The sequence below is a fragment of the Camelina sativa genome, chromosome 15 (assembly GCF_030686135.1).
Source record: "Camelina sativa cultivar CO46 ecotype springtype chromosome 15, ASM3068613v1".
NCBI classification, from domain to species: domain Eukaryota; kingdom Viridiplantae; phylum Streptophyta; class Magnoliopsida; order Brassicales; family Brassicaceae; genus Camelina; species Camelina sativa.
In genome coordinates this window covers 31,795,093-31,810,225 of record NC_141894.1, presented here as the reverse complement: position 1 = coordinate 31,810,225, position 15,133 = coordinate 31,795,093, and the positions used below count along the sequence as shown (strand labels likewise).

Sequence of the window (15,133 nt, the reverse complement as noted above, 5' to 3'; positions counted from 1 at the left end):
ATAAAAAGAAGTTGAGATTTAAATATATTCAATGCTTGAAGGTGCTTATTACATACATAAAACGAAGTCACAGAAAGAAAAACAATGAATGTTGTTTTCAAAGAGGTTTTTCAGAACATTCACTAGCTATATTTAATTGTTCATTTTACATGTTAGTTATATATTTTTACTTACTTCATAACTATACCAAAAATTGCGAATGTTTATGCAAATGTTAATTGACAAAGGTTTAAACAATTTTATTTATTATACAAATGTTTTATTGACAGGTTTTCAATAAACATTTATAAAATACAAAAAATTAATATAAACAAACCGAATTTTTAATTACAAACCATTATATATAACATAATAACAAAATAATTTATTACAAAATTTTATCAAAAGAAAAGTTCAACTCGTGATTTTCCGCGGGTTAGTTACTAGTTAATTGTACCTCCTTAATTTTGTAGACGTAAAGGCAAGTGCTTCTTTTGTTGACTTTAAATCCGTCTTGACGTTGATGTTTCAGGGTTGATTATTTTCTATACAGCAAACTTTTGTATATCTAAATATCATGACAACAAAATCCAGATTGTTCGGCTCCTTGTAGCCACCTTACACATCTTTTTAATTATCACTTAAACTCTTATGATTTGAATGAATGTTTAGTTTTTCCCCAGAAAACAGAATATAAAACGTTGTAGGGATGATTTTGCACACATGAAGTAAAATGTGATAACTGAAAAAAAAACGTAAACTTTTTGAAATTTCACTAATTTGTCTTTGTCTCTTCTTTGAGAAAACATCAGTCACAATAGAAAGAGAAGAAGCAGCCAGAGCAATCACAAGAGGAAGCTTCTTGGATTCTTCAGAGTCGGCATCAGACTCACTATGGGAGTGTAACATCCGCGAACCAATTTTTGTAAATTTGGTGTGGGTGTCGATCGACACCCTTGGTGGCATCGATCGACACCATATTTTTCCGGTTTGGTCGGGTTTGATTTAATTGCTGATTGGTTCGGTTTGGTTCAAGGAAATCCCTAATTCATGTTTTAAGTGTCTGAGACGAATGAAGGGTTTCAGAAAATCTCTTTGGTCGCCGTTGAGTGGAAAAGAAAGAGAGAAAAGAGAGAAAAACGTTCTTGAGATTTTCTGGGCTTGTTCTTGGAGATTTTGGAGAGATCTGAGGCAGTTGAAGTGTTAGTTGTTGCTGGAAACGAAGGGGGAGCTTCTGGGGGAGTTGTTTTCCACGTTTCTCAATTCAATCTTTCTGTTCTTGAGGTGAGTGCTTGACCATGGTTGATCTAAGCATGAGATCTCCTTTGTTTTGTGTGATTCCTTGTTATTTGTGATGTTTGCTTGCTTGGGTACATTGTATTTGTGATTTCTAGTGAATTCCGAGATGGTTAGACGTGTTTGGAGTCGATTTTGTGTTGATTGGAATCGGAGTTCGTCGCTGAGTTTCGCGCAGATCGTGTCTGCAGAAGAGGCATCGATCGATACCACTTTTGTGGAGCATCGATCGGCACCGTCTTGAGTAGCATCGATCGGCACCATTCCAGCATCGGTCAGCACCAGTTTCTGTAGCATCGGTCGACACCGATTGAGCATCGGTCAACACTAGTACCTGCCGAGTTTTATTTTCCTGGTTTGATGTATTGATTGTGTTATTGTTGTTTGTTGACTTGGGAGTTTCATATGCTTGTGTGTATAACCCAGTAGATGGGAGGACGGCCTCACTAAGTATTTATGATAATACTTACGCATCTCAATTGTTGTTTGTGATGTGCAGGTAAAGGCAAAGTGTGATCGTGGAATCAAGGCGATGATGAAGGGATGTTCTAGAGGCTTGATTGATTGTGGTCTAGCTGTTGTTAGGTTGCTAGATTAAGTCATTGGAACATTGTAGGATGTTAGCTTTTGGTCATTTCCTTGTTTGGATTATTTATGTTGGAATTTTATTAGATTAATGGAATTGTTTTATTTGGTTATCCGCGGTTATTGATTGTTGTTAGGATGTTAGTGGGTATGGGACCACTAGTAAATTAAGGTATAAAAAAAAACGGGAAGGGTTGTTTCATTTTGGTATCAGAGCCCTTACGGTTCTATGTCTAGGCTTCACTGTGTTTTTGCTGTTGATGTTTAGGATTCCATGCTGTGATTGATTGTGTGAGTCGGTCAATTGTGTGTGGCATGAAGTCCTAGAACATCCTCTTCGAGCCTGTTTGTGATTCCACAGTAAGTTGTGTTTTTGTGTATTAGAATTATTGTTTGCTTAGTCTTCTGTTCTTGGATGATACAGATGGTTAGAGGTGAAGATGCTGTTGGTCGCGGTCGTGGTCGTGGTCGTGGGCGTGGTCGTGGTCGTGGTCGGGGACGAGGTCAGGTTCCTGAGGCAATTGTGAGTGTGACCCAGAGCATGGCCAGTGAGGAGGTGGCGGAGTCACAGGTTCATCCTAGTGTGTATGGAGACCAGGCTGGTTTGGGTGACGGTAGGGCGGATGGGCCCGGTGTCGGTCACGGTGTTGCCCCAGGTGTGGGGGTTGCAGCGGGAGGTGCTCAAGGCAGGGAGGATGTCTTGATGGACTTGCTAGCTCAGGTTTTGCAGCGACTTCCAGCAGTTGTGCCGCCAGTGGTCGGTGGGCAGGATCCAGTAGTGCCGCTAGTGGTTGGTGGGCAGGATCCGGTAGTGCCGCCAGTGGGTGGTGGGCAGGTTCCAGCGGTGCAGCCTGTGGCGGGTTTGCAGGCAGGTGTGCAGCCGGGGGCCGAGGTAGTGGATGCTCAGTATGTGCGGATGATGGAGCAGCTGCGGCATGTGGGAGCAGGGTATTTCTCAGGAAGTACCGATCCGAGGTGTAGCGGATGAGTGGAGAGAGCGGATGGAGGATATTTTCCTTTCGCTTAGGTGTCCCGACCGGTACAGGGTGGATCTGGCAGTGTTTTACTTGTCAGGAGATGCTCGTGTGTGGTGGAGGTCGGTGACAGCACGGAGGGTGCAGCGGGGTATGTCTTGGGGAGATTTTGTGGGGGAGTTTAACTCCAAGTATTTTCCTCAGGAGGCTCTTGATCGTATGGAGGCACGGTTCTTGGGTTTGACTCAGGGGGACCTTACAGTGCGGGAGCTGGATGCAGAGTTCAGTCGGCTTGTGGGGTATGCAGGCAGGGCGTGGGAGCCAGAGTCGGCTCAGGTGCGGAGGTTTTTGTTGGCTCTGCGGGATGATTTGAGGACTCGGTGCAGAGTGAGGAGCTATGCTACGAGAGCAGAGTTGTTGAGGTTGCAGCTGGGATAGAGGATGACTTGAGGTCATAGGTGGTTGTGGTCAGTTCTTCGGTGCAGCCACAGCAGTCTCAGCCGCTTTCTGTTCCTAGCAAGGGCGGCAAGCCTGCGCAGGGGCAGAAGAGGAAGTTTGATGTTATGCAGAGATCGAGGCACGGGGGTGCGAAATGCTTTGGGTGTGGTAGCAGGGACCACAAGGTGACTAGCTGTCCACAGAGGGGTGAGCAGCGGGCAGTGACAGAGCAGCGGGCGGTGACAGAGCCGCGGATAGATACTCGAGTGTCTTACTACTGCAGAGAGACGGGGCACATCAAGCCTCGTTGTCCCAAGTTGCAGCAGAGGGCAGTAGCAGTGTTGCAGGCTGGAGCTCAGCCAGGGGTGCAGCAGGGTGTGCAGCATGGTGTGCAGCCGGTGGGTTGGATCGAGCCGACGTCACAGGTGTACTCGACTCAGGAGCCCGGTGGCACTAGTGCAGGAGCGATCACAGGTATAACTTCTGAGATTCGAACTTAGTCAATCCAATAGTTCATATTATATTTGTTTTTGTTTGTGGTCAAGTGTTAGGTTCTCAACACATGAGGTTTGTGTAGGGACCTTGTTGGTGGGCGGGTTTAAGTCCCATGTTATGTTTGATTCTGGAGCTTCTCATAGCTTCATTACTCCGGAGTGTGCCGAGAGTGTGGGGATCAGAAGGGATTCTAGAGAGCGTTCAGGAGTTGTCAGAGTTGCGAGAGGCAAGTTCCTGAGGGTTATTGGACGAGCTGGAGGAGTTGATATTCAGATCGCAGGAGAGTCATGGCCAGCGGATTTGCTTATCAGTCCAGTGGAGTTGTATGATGTTATTCTTGGTATGGATCGGTTGCATCGGTATAAGGTGCATTTGGATTGCTATCGGGGTAGAGTGGAGTTTGAGCGTCCAGGAGGGAAGTTGGTTTTTCAGGGCATTAGACCGACTTCGGGGAGTCTCGTGATCTCAGCCGTTCAAGCAGGGAAGATGATCGAGAAGGGCCGTGAGGCCTATCTGGTTACTATATCTATGCCAGAGTCAGTGGGGAAGTCTACGGTTAGCGGTATTCCGGTTGTGGAGGACTTTGAGGATGTGTTCCAGTCATTGCAGGGATTACCACCATCTCGGTTGGATCCTTTTACTATTGAGTTGGAACCGGGGATAATGCCGTTATCCAAGGCTCCTTACAGGATGGCTCCAGCAGAGATGGCAGAGCTGAAGAAGCAGCTGGAGGATTTGTTGGGCAAGGGTTTTATCCGTCCTAGTTGTTCACCGTGGGGAGCTCCGGTGATGTTTGTTAAGAAGAAGGATGGGAGTTTTCGGTTGTGTATTGACTATGGGGGTTTGAACCGAGTTACTATGAAGAACAAGTACCCTCTCCCGAGGATTGATGAGTTGTTGGATCAGTTGAGGGGTGCTACTTGGTTCTCCAAGATCGACTTGGCATCAGGATATCATCAGATTCCTATACATGAGGCAGATGTGAGGAAGACGGCCTTCAGGACGAGATATGGGCACTACGAGTTTGTGGTGATGCCGTTTGGGTTGACAAATGCGCCAGCTGCGTTTATGAGATTGATGAACAGCGTGTTCCAGGAGTTTCTGGACGTGTCAGTCATCATTTTCATCGACGACATCCTGGTATATTCTAAGAGTCCTGAGGAGCATGCAGTACATTTGAGAGCAGTGTTGGAGAAGCTGCGGGAGCAGAAGTTGTTTGCTAAGCTGAGTAAGTGCAGTTTCTGGCAGCGTGAGATGGGGTTCTTGGGTCATATTGTTTCAGCTGAGGGAGTTTCAGTGGATCCAGAGAAAATTCAGTCCATCAGGGAGTGGCCGAGGCCGCAGAGTGCCACTGAGATTCGGAGTTTCCTGGGGTTAGCAGGTTACTACAGGAGGTTTGTTCGGGGTTTTGCGAGTATGGCACAGCCGATGACTAAGCTTACAGGGAATTTACTAACATTTTTTCTTTCTAGGCTGTCAGTGATCAGTACAAGGAGAGAAGATGCAGGCAGATTCCTCACACCACTAGTCGGAAAGGAATGGCTAGATTGGCAGAAGATATGGTAAGTAAAATACTTTATTACGTCAGATTTAACTTTTGATAGGTAATGGTACGTTGAATGTCTGTTCTATCCTGTTGCTTAGAAAAAAGAAAGCGAAGATCCATCTACAATCACAAGAGCAAAAGTTTGGGTCAGGTCATGCACCAAAAAAGATGGCACACCTGTCAATACAAGGGCTGCTGAAACGATTGTAAGTATATAAACATCTCTGTGCGTAATGGTTTCTCTTTGTTTTTTTTCTCTAATAGAGTCTGTCATATATTCAGAAAAAGGCAAATGAGCTTGCTGCTTCTGGAAGTTCGTCAACATCAACAAACCCAAAAGAAGATATCCTATCACAGGTTTTAGGTCATAATCAACCAGGACGACTGCGGGCAATGGGTAGAGGGATGAGCATGACTAAATTGGCTTGTTTCAAAGTCAAGAACAAACACTTGGCTGATATGCAACAAAACCAAGTCAACTTAGAGAATCAAGTGAAGGTTTTGCAATAACAAATTGCTAAAATGAATTACGAGGTATGATAGACAGGCTTACTAATTTATGTATCTATTTTAATAGTCATCTGGTATTGGTAATATATTAACAGGGAATTCTATTTCTGGTTTTGGTTTTACTTTATTTCACAGAAAGCAACTGAACATGAAGTCTGCTCAAAGAGTAAGTACTTGAAATTTGCTCATACCAAATATATTCTGTTTGCTGGATTTAAATTTTGACTGCTATGCATATCGCTTTGTAGAGTGTCACAACCAATGCAAAACCCAAATGTATGTTGCATGATTGGTCTGGTAGTGATGCTAAAGTTGCGGAGGGACTGATCATGTCATCTGATCCTGAAGACTACGTCATAGATACTCGTTTAGGGCCTAAGTGTTATAAGGTGTTGCTGCAAACTGCTGTTGTTCCAGATGCATGGCTTTGGAGACCTGCTATTAAGATGAATACTGTTGGGGAAGCAGTTGGATCAATGATTGCATGGCCTCATAATTTTACTGTTGTTATAGACGACGCGATACCAGAACACATTGATCCTAAGGTACGGTTTGAGTTTCTTTCATATGTTTACCATTAATTTTACATTTCAGATAGCCATAATCATTTTCTTTTCTGCGTATGTTTATTAGAGTCCAAGCCCAGAATCTATCAACTACTGCAGACTACTACATTGGGGAACAAATGATGAAGAAGTTGTGGCAGAAGGTCGGTGGCAAAGCAGCGATAAGGACACATTGGTTAATGGAGTTCCTATTGGACCAAAAGCTGTTAAAATTATTCCTAGATGTTGTGCATGAACCTGAAACATTTCTATGGAGGCCCAATTCTAAACTAACAATCCTTGAGGACTGTTTGAAGTCTTTTATAGCATGGCCTGCACACAGAGTAATGTTATGCGGACTAAACAGTGAAACACCAACACATTCAGTGTCTCCTTTTCAACCAGATTCTGCAGGAACACCCCCAGCTCCTTTGAAGAAACCTCAGAAGGATTCGCAATCCTTTTCACAGTCTCCTACTCAACAAATTCAGGTAACATCTATCATTTCTGTACAGAGATAAGTGATGGTTAATTTTGATAGTTTTAAAGCAGTGACTAAGTACTTCTTTTCGGGAAAACATTTCAGCATAACAGTCCTACAGACGGTGTTGTCAACGAAAATAAAAAGTGCTTGTTGATGGATGTAACTGGAAATAGAAGGGTGGTTGCTGAAGGAAGATGGTCTTCAAACAATCCTGACGTAACAGTTCACTTTGTTCCTTTGGGCCCTGATGGAGTTCGTGTATGGGTAGACGTAGTAAAGGTCAATGATGCCGCTGTTTGGAGGCCTTCTTCTCAGATTGAGTGTATGGAAGATGCAATAGGTACCACCATTGCATGGCCAGCGGACAAAGTGATCATCGTCTGAGCTGCTGGAGTAAGAAGCACTATAACTTTCTTTTTTTTTCATGCTTAAACGTTTGGTTGAGACTTGGTACTTGAATGGTTAGATCAATAAGTGTTGTTTTCAGACTTGTACTTGAATCTTATGTATGGTATTTTTAGTCTATAATAAAGTTCTTCTAAATTTAATTTCTTGCAAAGTATTATATAATATGTATATATATATATATATAATATAAATATCAGATATATATATATTATATATATATATCGATTATCGAGCATAGCAAAAAATCACAGCTACATAAAACTAAATTATAGTGTTAATTTTTTGCAAAAAGAGGTTATGACAGAAACCTATTAAGCAGATGTTGATGGAGTTGGAGTTGGATCATTTTGGGGAAGAGGTTATGTGGTTGTCTCTTTAGCTGAATGGCTTGCGACAAAATTCTGAAACCGCGGATCACATTCCTTCAGAAACTCATGGAAGATGGAGAATTGGTCAATCTTGTCCTTCTGGGCAGCAATAACTTTGGATTTCTCAGATTCATGAGCAGCAATTTCTACATCACGCCGCTGCAGTTGAGCAGCCTATTTTCTATCATGCGTTGAGCTTCCTTCAACTGTTCTTGGAGAGCCACAAAGGTAGAAGAGCCACATGCTTGCTTATGCTTTCCATTGACAATGCAGTCCTTGAGGCTTCCAACTCCATAAGGTGTTCCTCTTGAATCCTTCTCATTGGACTTGAAGATAAGAGAAAAGTTAAGATTAGAGGATGAAAAATTAAACTTCAAGACAATAAATGTGTATAGGTTTTAAAAAATAGTAACCTCAAGGAAAATTTCTATATATTCTTCTGTTGTGAGGTCCTGTGGCCGTGATTCTCCATCTGACACAGCAAAAGACTCTGCCTCGAGCTGAGACAACCTTTCTTGAACAGTCTTCTCATATGTTTTTGCAATCTTCTCTGCCTTCCGATCAACATATGTACCATCAGGCTTTGTATGTGCCTTGATAAAAACCTCACCAAGTCAGACTTCTCTTCCCAATTCCTCAACCTGAAATGTTAGCAAAGAAACAAAGATTAACTAAAAAAATAACAGCTATGTAAGAATTGAAAGTGGCAAAAATAATAGCTACTTAACCATTTCGTCTTGAAGATGTCGATACAACTTTGGCCCTGAGAGGTGGACGTGAGGACCTAGGCCGTTACGGTCAGACATACGGGCATCAGAGTAGGTTTTACTCTTTTGTTGTGCTTCTTCAGTGTCCCACTAATCCTCCATCGTAACCCAGAGAGTGTTTCCAATCCAGTTTGGTTGAACTCGACTAGTCCTCACAGTGCTAACCATGTCTTTGATCCGCTTTTGAAAGATTTCCTCAAAATAAGTTTGAATAGTCTCGGTTATCAAAGGAACCCATGTGTGGGTTTTCTTAAAAAAAAGGAGCTATTGTGAGTGAAAAGAAGACATGTAAAGCTATGTATGAAGGCTATGTGACATAAATCCTTACCGCGAACTCAAGGAAGTATCTCTCTTGTTTGTCCCGCGGCACACATGTCCAGCTGTAGAAGGGACCTTCGAATTTGTTTAGAAGAATTTTAGTAATCTTCCGAACAAGTTTTGATCCTTTGTCACGAGTAAACCTCCATACACATGAACCAATAAAACTAGTAAGTAGGTTACTTAAAAGCAAATAATAGACAAACCAAAAGAAATGAGATCAATTCAAGAGGCATCAGTTTCTATTAGATTATAATAGGCATACGCATAAGAAAAAAAACACCATTGCTATTCGTATAAGCCAACATCACAATCATAAAACACCATTGCTTTTCGTATAAGCCAACACCAAAATCATAAAACACCATTGCTATTCGTATAAGCCAACACCACAATCATAACAATACATTGACTCACCAATTTCTCTTCTAACAATCACAAAACACAATTACAATACAAAACCCACCAATCTCTCTTCTAACAATCACATAACACCATTACAAAACATGTGAAGAGGAAAAATCATACCATTGGGTGTTCGGTATGGGTGTGGGAGAGAGGACAGTGGTGAACTTATCCCAGTCTAGAACCAGAAACAATGCATTTAGAGAACGCAGCACATCTGAAACAACCCGACCCCTTTTTTTTTTTAATAATTAAAAACAATATATAATTAAGCATCCCATACTACTTAATTAACCAACCCAAACCACAACTCAACATTAAACCAGCAATAACATTAAGCACAGCGGAAACATACCAATAATACAAAACCAACAAATCATCAATACAATAACATTCCTAACCATTCTATCCGGCAACCTACCATAACACTAACCAAGGTTCCAACAACATAACCAACAAATCCAATAACACACAAACGAGACCCTAGATCATCCTCCTCCTCATCGCCATGATTCCACGATCACACTTTTGCCTTTACCTGCACACCACAAACAACAATTGAGATGCGTAAGTATTATCATAAATACTTAGTGAGGCCGTCCTCCCATCTAGTAGGTTATACACACAAGCATATGAGACCCTCATGTTTAAGCAAAACAAACAACACACAACAATACATCAAACCAGGAAAACAAGTGTCGGCTGAGACCAGTGTCGACCGATGCCTCACGGTGTCGATCGATACTACAAACAATGGTGTCGAACGATGCTAAACAGTGTCGACCGATGCCTCTTCTGTAGACACGATCTGCGCGAACACGAACGTCGAACTCCCCTTCCAAATCATCTCGAATCCGTCTCAAACTCACCCAATTACCTCGGAAATCACTGGGAATCACAAAAGCAACGAACCCAAGCAACAAAACAACACAAACAGCAAAGAAAACACCCAAACAAGAGAGATCTCATGCTTAGATCAACCATGGTCAAGCACTCACCTTATCAACTGATTATAACAACCAATACAACCAGTTGAGACCCTCCTAACGTCTGAAACAGCCCAGAAACGCCCTACAACAAGCCACACAACCAAAAACGACTTAGAGCAAAACTGGACAGAAACATCAGAAAAGAACAGTCTCAAAGACGAAACCCTAAAATAAAAACCAACCGTTAACTATCAAATCGCTCCGGTGACAAGCGACCCCTAGACGTCACGAAGCTTCCCACAAAATTTCAGCACGATCAAGCACCACACGAGACCACGATCTCAGTTACAATATCCGATCGTCCCAACTCGCGTCTGAGAAAACATGTCTCACGACACTGCCAATAACTCATCGAGTTTAAATCCAAATCTACTTCTGTAAAAAGGCGAATGACGATGAAAGACTTGGGAATAAACCTACCAAATTTCATTACCTTTGAGAACGATTTGATATGCCGAAACTGTTTCCTCCCAAACCCTAACGATTCTGATCTTTCTCCTTTAATCTCCTTCACACCACAATAGGCTCTCTCCTCTCTCTCTATCTCTGAAAACGGCGACAAGACATCCTAAAACCCTTAGTTTGTCGCTTCTCCACTTATAACACGATTTAGGGATTTTCCCTGAACCAAACTGAACCAAACAGCAATTAAAACGAACCAGACCAAACCAGAAAACATGGTGTCGATCGATATACCAAGAGTGTCGATCGACACCCACACCAAAACCTTAAAAATTGGTTCGCGGATGTTACAATTCTCCTCCACCAACAAGGATTCATCCTCGAATCCCGCAAAACCGTCCAACTGTCAAGGACCTCCGTGCCACCGTCAACACGGCCCGCACGTCCCCGACCGGACTAAATACCGTCAGCCAAGGTTTCCCGTGCACTGTCGCAACAGCCCGCACACCTCCGACTGAACCATGAGGTCTCCCTCTAGCCAATATACTCGCATCAAAGACACTATTTGCTCACAACTCAGTGCTTCCCCCGTCCGTGGTCGCAACCAACGAATCATGCCGGCTCGCTATCAGGCCAACCGCCTTAAACTACGGCATCCAGGAAGTCACTCACACACACTCCCCCCGCTCTCGGGTCGCAACCCTCGAGACATACCAGCTCACTGCCAAGCCGCGGCTCACAGCTACTGTATCCAGGGAGTCTCAAATATCCCGCTCTTGGGTCGTCACCCTCAAGCACGCTCTCGGATCGTCATCCGAAGCCTCATACCACTCCCACTCTCTGGCCACAAAGTCCATCGAGCTATCGGTATCACATGAGTTGGGCCCACACGGCCTTGACCAAAACAAACCTGATGCCATCGAGTATCTCCCGGCTAGATCTACCTCAACACTTCCCACAAAAATTCCCCTTTTAGAAACTTTCTAATTCTGGAAACTTTCCTTATGTGGAAACTTTCTATTTATGGAAACTTCCAAAAATAGAAACCCGAGCTATTTCTCTTTTTCCCATGACGACAACAGTCAAACATAAAGGAAAATACTCATCTTATTAATCTCAAAATGTCATAATCGTTACAACCTCAACGAAAATACAACAGAAACAATAAGAAACAACAATCCAATATATCAACCCGCATTCCGAGCACCACCTCATCTTAGTACTGAGTCGCCCAACCAACCACCCTTAAGCGACCAAGTATCAAGAGAGATGGGCTGGAATACTCAGTACCCGCTCCAGCCACGGACTACAACTCAGACCCGGCTAGACAAGCTCAAGTCGCGCCCTGCTTCTCAAACCACTTCTTAAACCTTGCCTTCATCCTCGCCTCAGGCTCCCAAGTCTGCTCCTCTACTCCATCACAGTCCTACAGGACTCTCATCAAAGGAATCTTCTTCTTCCGAAGTTCCTTGACTCTCCTCCCGAGTACCCTCAACGGTCTCGCCTCCAACGTCATGTTGGGCTGAAGATCCTCAGGAATCTTAGGCAACAGCCGGTCACCCTCGTGAAGACACTTCCTCAGCATCGACACATGAAATACCTTGTGGAACGCACGCATAACCTCAGGCAACTCCAGCCGATATGCCACTGGTTCCACCCGCTCAACCACTCTGCACGGACCTATGTACCTCGGACTCAACTTAGTCTCTGACAATGACCTGTTCGGACCCCGCAACATAGCCATCTTGAGGTACACTCTATCGTCAACCTGAAACTCAAGATCCTTTCTCCTCTTATCAGCATAGCTCTTCTGCCGATCCTGAGCCTCCCTCATGTTCAGCCTCAGAACCCGAATCTTCTCTGAGGTCTCCTGAACAAAATCCGCACCATATATGCTCCTCTCCCCCACCTGAGTCCAACATAATGGTGTACGACATGGTCTCCCATACAAAGCCTTATAAGGAGCCATCTTAATACTTGCTTGATAACTGTTGTTGTAAGCAAAATCTACCAGGTTCAGGTGATCTGCCCAATGGCCACCCCAATCCAACACACAAATCCTCCAGCGTCTGGATCGTCCTCTCAGACTGTCCATCTGTCTGGGGATGATAAGCTGTACTCATATGCACCTTAGTGCCCATCTCTGCCTGAAATACCTTCCAGAACACCGAAGTGAACTTAGAATCCTTGTCAAACACAATGCTCGCTGGCACCCCATGCAATCTGACTATCTCTCTCACATACTTCTTAGCCAAGACCGCTGCTCCATCAATCTTCTTAATGGATAGAAAATATGCTGACTTAGTAAACCGGTCCACAATGACCCAAATAACATCAAAAGTTCGTGACACTGGCAATCCTACCACAAAATCCATCATGATCATATCCCACTTCCACTCTGAAATGGGTAGACTCTTTAGTAATCCGATTGGAACCTGATGCTCAGCCTTCACCAGCTGACACACGTCGCACCTCGCGACCCAACTAGCTACAACCTTCTTCATCCCGACCTAATGATAGTACCTCTTGAGATCACGGTAAATCCTAGTCGCTCCTGGATGAATAGAAAAACATGCTCGCATGAGCCTCCCTCAAGATCTCCTATCTCAAATCCTCATCCTTGGGCACACAAATCCGACCGTGCACCAAGATAGTACCATTAGTTGAGACCTGATACTCTGAATCAACATCCTTAGAGACATTCACCAGCCCCAAATCCTTCTCTTGAGCCAACCACACCCTGCTCAGAAGATCCGCTCCATAAGCCGCCTCCTAACCCAATGGTTCTCGAGGAACCACACACAAGCTCAACGCACTGACCTCTCCTACCAGAGACTTCATCTCATGGTCCTGTAGTAACCTATCAAACCAAGGACACTCCTGATCTTAGTGACATTCTGTTGTCTAGGCCAATCCCTGATAGCCTGAATCTTCTCCGGATCTACAGAAACTCACTATGCAGAAACAATGTGACCCAGAAAGCCCATCTCACGCTGCTAAAAACTGTACTTGCTCCACTTAGCAAACAATATCTGCTCCCGCAGCTTCTCCATAACTGCCCTCAAATGCACTGCATGCACCTCAGGACTCTTAGAATAAACCAGGATATCGTTGATGAAAATGATGACAGATACATCCAGAAACTCCTGAAACACACTGTTCATCAATCTCATAAACGCTGCTGGCGCGTTAGTCAATCCGAAAAGCATCACCACAAACTCATAGTGCCCATACCTCGTCCTGAAAGCAGTCTTCCTCACATCTGCCTCATCTATCGGTATCTGATGATAACCCGACGCCAGATCTACCTTAGAGAACCGAGTAGCACCTCCCAGCTGATTGAACAACTCATCAATCCTGGGAAGAGGGTACTTGTTCTTGACAGTGACCCGGTTCAAACCCCATTAGTCAATGCACAAGCGGAAACTCCCATCCTTCTTCTTAATAAATAACACCAGTGCTCTCCACTGTGATACACTAGAACGTATAAATCCCTTGCTCCATAAATCCTCTAGTTGCTTCCTCAGCTCAACTAAACAAATACTCAAGTATGCCGACATCAACTCGCCGCCACCTAAATATCAACCCTCTTGTTCGTCCAAGAACCTCTAGTAACTTGCCACTTAGGGAAACTTCCCCAAGATAACTATTCCAGAAATAGCTTTTCCACTTGGCAATTCTCCACAGTAAATCATCAATACGAGCGTAATAAAACAAACAAGTACCATACGTTCGCAGATTCTGATTCACCGCGTCAAATGCTTTGCAGGCAGTTAACTCAAACCACTTGACTTATTCCCTCCAACAAGTTTACCAAAACCTTGGATCTAGCAACCCTGTCCAACTCCAATGAACTTCATCCAGCATCGTTACAACGATTAGTTTATCCTGCCAGGAAGGCTTTTCGTGAACTTATGTATCTGGCAAACATGCCTCTCCCGGCTCAATCCTGCTGTAACTCCCCTTCCCAGGACTCCGGCACCACCGGCCTCACAATCCTGGCACACAGCCAAACATTCATAAACGCTATGGTCATAAAACCTTGTCCCAAAAGTCAACACATTCAAAACCCGAGATTAAACCACCGTCAATCTCTCAAGGTCTACATTCAATCGTTATGTTTATACTCACGTCCTAGGAATTTCTTGCTCCCAACTCTTCCACTCTTAGGTCGCAACCTTCGAGTCATACCGATCTCACTCTCAGACCAGCGTCTTCGAGTTATACCGTCTCACTCTTGGACCACAATCCTCAAGATCTCGGTTTCAGGGGAACTACTCATCCCCTCAGGAGAACAACATCCCCTCTGCCACTCTCGGAGCCCTCAGCCCCTCGAGCTATCGGTATTCAGGGGAATCACCATCCCCTGAGGAGCAACAATCCTTAACGACTATAAACATCTCTCGACACAACTACCTCCTGTGGTCTGAGTATAACATTGCAATGTTACACCTGCCCACTCAACTTATATCCAACTGGATTAACCACCAAGCAGAGAAGTATCTGCTCCAACTGCATATGTCCACCTATCCGCCTCTCTAGGCCCGATACCTCTTGAGAATAATCTCATACCGGTCATCTACAACCGCTCCATCCTCTTAACATAAGGTGGAAAGTCCTCAAC

The 15,133-nt window shown here is 44.0% G+C and overlaps 1 long non-coding RNA gene across 1 annotated transcript; it reads right to left on the bottom strand.

Moving 5' to 3' along the window:
- Positions 1-7,497: 7,497 nt before the first annotated feature.
- LOC147927419 (uncharacterized) lies at positions 7,498-10,184 on the bottom strand. The gene is made up of 4 exons (XR_015582907.1): positions 9,242-10,184; positions 8,357-8,856; positions 8,042-8,269; positions 7,498-7,954 (listed from the first exon to the last, which is right to left on the bottom strand). It is a non-coding gene; the product is annotated as an uncharacterized LOC147927419 (long non-coding RNA).
- Between the last annotated feature and the right edge of the window lie 4,949 nt (positions 10,185-15,133).